Source organism: Heterocephalus glaber, unplaced genomic scaffold, assembly GCF_053883595.1.
Source record: "Heterocephalus glaber isolate CG9 unplaced genomic scaffold, H.glaber_assembly_v1.0 deba00001606, whole genome shotgun sequence".
Taxonomy (NCBI): Eukaryota; Metazoa; Chordata; class Mammalia; order Rodentia; family Bathyergidae; genus Heterocephalus; species Heterocephalus glaber.
Window position 1 is genome coordinate 24,845,924 of NW_028258377.1, and position 4,806 is coordinate 24,850,729.

General features: G+C 33.2%; 1 pseudogene; it reads right to left on the reverse strand.

Moving 5' to 3' along the window:
* Positions 1 to 4,380: 4,380 nt before the first annotated feature.
* LOC147822970 (U2 spliceosomal RNA) lies at positions 4,381 to 4,535 on the reverse strand (annotated as a pseudogene).
* Positions 4,536 to 4,806: the final 271 nt, after the last annotated feature.

Here is a 4,806-nt window from a genome sequence, read left to right on the forward strand (position 1 = left end):
GTGATACTGTAGAACCAAGTATGTGTTTGCTGAATAGACTATAACATAATTCTCTTCAAGATTAAATATACCCTTTTCAAAGTCAAAAAACTGTCTAAACAGACAGAACTTTGTAGGATTGTTATTTTATGCACCAGGAGGAAAATTTCAAAAATGGGATTGGGATCTCAGGTAACAAATTACTAAGGATTAATATATTGTGAAGTTTTCCCCATTTAGGCATCTGATTTTCACCCTGCACTTAGATATCCAAAGTCTCTTTTGAAGTAGTAATGAGTTCAATAAATAGAACACAATCAGGACTGGCACACCATCAGACATAGTCACACTGGGTGGTAAAGCTAATACCCTGAGTCTCCCCGCATCCTTGGATTTCTCTCAACTCACTCTATGAAAGGTAGATTGAGTAGCCCCTAGGAGTCGATAGAAGGGTCTGGGTGCATTCTGAGTGGTAAGTGTCTGTCTCAGTCCCCTCGAACTCTTGCTTTCAGAGCAGACCTCTCTATCCTTTCTCACAAGAAATACAGAAAGGCTTACATAGCCTCACCGACATCCCCAAGCTGCACTCTTCTAGGTACATTTTAGGACTGGTGATTTCTTTATAATTTGACCTAGAACTTAATTATTAATTATACAGGAAGTATAGGTTTTAACAAAGATCTTTGCAATTAAAAATCAAATTGGTTGCCCTTTTTTTGGCTAACCCTTAAGCCCAACTTTTATTTTTTGTCTTCAAAAAGTAATTAAAAATCCCATAGACAATAATCCCCTAAAGCTGGGAGTCGATTATTTTTCAAATGAAGACTTTTAAATCCAGTCAAAATTTGAATAATGAATGAAATGATGGAAAAATATTTTTAAATATAGAAACATTTATTCTACAGCCACTACTGTAAAGAACCATAAGGGAAGTCTTTTGTAAATCAGTTTACTACTTTCTTAGCATATCATAGGACAATCCTGCCCTGGATTTCCCACTAAATTGGCTGATGGCATTTTCACAAGGCTATCTCCAGTTAGAAAAATGATCTACTTATCCAGGAAGAAACACTATGGGGGACAAACAGGACAGAAGTTGAAAAATGAAATTATATTTTAAAAAACCGCAGTCAATTTGAGTTTTATAAATAATTCACTGAATTAATTTTATTTTGAGAGATCCATTTATTTAGTTTTAAAGAAATGTTTTCTAAATAATAACTGTAGATATTAAAATCAAGGGTCAGTTACATTGCACAGCTTTTTAGAATGTGGTGAATGGCATCACTGATGTTGTGCTTATAGTGGAAAAGGAAATGAATATTGAATTTTTCCTTCTCCCCTTTCCCCTTCCTTTCTTCTTTCCTTCCTTCCTTTTTCCTCCTCCCTTTTTATTAAAATGGTTTTACATTTTCATTTTGTTAAACTGTATGTATTTATCAAATACAACATGATATTTTGAATTATATATGTAAATTTTGGAATGGTTAAATATAGATAATTATCATAAAATATTATCTGTAATTACAGAACAGATGTATTTTGATTTAAATATGTTAAGTATTTCATGTTTTGTGGCTTTGTGAAATAGAGCAATATGAAAAATGAACATATATCATATTAGCCATGTTCACCATTATGAAGCCAGCCTTAAGAAGTTACATATATAGGTGAGGACGAACACCCAGTGTCATGGCATGTCATATTGTTTGCACTGTGCAAAACTGTAGAATGGAATCCTTGTGAAATTTTCCAACTGTTTTTTAATTTGGTGATAATTGCAGGGTAGGATCAGGACATTGTCTGATGGCACAGGATCATGATACCACTTTTAGAAACTTGTTAAAATTATAAGGCATCTACAAGAGGGCTATTTTCTTAACTTAGAGAATCAGAATGAGAAGAGTTTTCACTAGCAGCATCTGATATCTGGTTAAGTGGGTTTTCTATGCTATGCTAAGTAAACCAGTGTTTACAGCACTTTGTGGTTGAAAATACTTAGATATAAATATATACTTTGTGTGCTCATTCTTTATTGCAAGTACATCAATTAATTATGCACTGTTTGTGTACCTTAATGATTTCTACTCATTATATAAGCACAATTACCTTACAAAAATAGTAGCTAGAGTGAAAAGAAAAGCTAGGGAAAAATCTTTTCTAAATAGATACTCGTGGATAAAATTATCAATGCAGAGACAGCTTTAGTGAAGATGAGGCTGCTGGTTGGGGTTTTGCCAACTGTTTCCAGCAGGGCTTCTTGATTGTTCCACTTAACACTCTAAAAAGTTGCTTTTAAATGTTCATCAGATCTAAAAATAAATAGAAGTAAATACTCCTGCCAAAAATAATCTGATTAGAATCTTTCTTTCCTCTACTCCACTCTCTCAGAATATTTTAAAGGCAGTAGTCAACAGAGGCATGAGAATTGCCACACACAATCCTTCCCATTAGATAAACATAAGTGTGAATACACACACACAGACACACACACACATGCACACACTCGCTTGTAGATGTTCATACACTCTAAGCTCACACTGGGTAAGGAAATGATTTTCCCTGTGGAAGTATGAGAAAAAACATCATCCCAATATATTCTTTGTGTCTCAGCCACTAAAGGGAATATTTCTGTCATTCTGTACTGCTACCTGAAGGCATTTATTAAATGGCCGTTATGTAGTAGGCACTGTCTAAAACGATCCACGTATAATATCTCATTTAACCGTAACTGTAAATATACAAGAAAGATGCTATTATGATCTCAAGGATAAAGAGAAGACAAAGAGCTGCTGATGCTGCTTAACTAGAAAATGTCAGGTCAGATGGTCTCATGCTGATGCAGCTCTCTCTATTGTTATGATACAGAGATGAAGGTGAGGAAGTCTCAAGTCTCTTCTTGTGTTATAAGTAATGAAAAGAGCAGCAGGCTCTACTATGAGCCATACATCAAACAAGGGCCAGGGTAAGTCCCTGAGGGAAAATGTAAAAGTCACTCAGGTGGTTCTTTAGATTCACTAATTACTGTAGAATCAAAACCATCCTATTTAGTATAGATGCGGGCTCACATAAGCACTGTAGACCTAGTACATTGAGAACATTTCAGATAAATACATGGAAAATTTAATCCTAGTACAAACTACAAAGTCCTTTTGCATTTTCTTCAAACATAAACAATCATAAAACTTCTTTGAAAGTGATGTCATGAAGATAATTCATTTTCAGCTTGAGCAACTCCCCAGAAAGACCCTAAAGAGGACTTAGTAGCTGAATATCTCATGGTAAACCTATTAAAGATTCATAATTCCTTGAGTTTTAATTGGGCATGATTGATCCCCATTAGAATATTTGTGGGTAGTAAAGTGGCCTACGTGGTTTTTCCTCCTTCTGATTAAAAATTGTCCAAGCTTATTGAACATGATTACCCAGGACAACACAAAACATTGATTTCTGAAAACTATGTTCTTGGTGATAAATGTTAGACTTTAGAGAAAGAATCCTGAATGGTCTCTTTCCTGCCAAAAAATAATGGGCAATTCAAATTATTTTCCTAAACACCTATTACTTATTTTACTTTAACTAATATAATATACACTATTAGATTCCTTCTCTTTCATTATGTGTCCATATACTGTGGAGCAAATTTTTAAATAAAGCACATGTCATCATCAACTAGCTTCAATAATTATGAGCTTATTTCATTATATTTCCTTCAGTTCCTACTACCAATATTTTTAAAATATTCAAAATATATCATTTTATCTATATCTATCTGTATGCAAAAAATAGTGAGTCATGAAACATACAACTGTGAGTCAATGTGATACCTAAAATAATTTAATAACAATTCCTTAGTGCCTTCAAATATCTCATCAATATTCATTTTCCCTAAATTTTTTCATAAAGGTATTTTAACACTTTGTTTGAATTCAGATGCCAATGTGATATATGAGTACTACACATGAGTTTTCTGGTATGTAGATTAACAATATAACAGATTATTTATTGCATACAGTTTCCTACAGTTGCAGTATTACTGAAGCTTTCTGCTGAGAAGGCTTAGCCAAAACTCTTGGCCCTTGTATCTTCTTTGTGTTAGTGCTTAAATTACACGTAGAAGAATGATAAAATTTTGGTTTGATTTTGGAGGGTCAGGGAGGGTTTTCTCTTTTTTAAAATTTGTGTTGTTCTTATATTTTATTTGTACATTTTTGCAGTACACAATGATCACATTCTTTATGGGAAGTCGGTTTGTTTTGTCATCTGGAACTATATAAAGTACATTTTTTTATTTTTCAAATGTTAGCTGTCATCAGTTATACTCAATGACTTTATGTTAGATAGCAAAATACTGATATTCTAATCCCATTATTTGTTTCTTTATGTATTAGCTGAAATACTCCAGCAAGAGAAATTTTGAGCCTTTAATAATCGGTTACTGTGAGGCTCAATTTACACACCAAATGCAAAAGAATACTTGTTTCCTTTAATTTACCAACTTTCAAAATAATGAGTTTGTTCTTCACTTGATCTTAGCCAAAAGGCCGAGAAGCGATAATGAGTTTGTTCTTTATTGCTTATTACAATGGGAGCATTTGTTTTTATTCTTAGTATCATTATTAATGTAGACTTAAACATATTGCAGTTATTATTCATACTGATGCTTACATTTTTGAAAATTTAATGGAGAAAATTATTCTAATTCAACTTCACTCTTGTGAAGAGACCCTAGTACTTTATCAAAGTTTCCACGCTCTGTGGTATGACATGTTCCAGGCTGATTTTGCTGATTTTGATGCTTCCTACTGTGGTTTGCAAGTAACCATT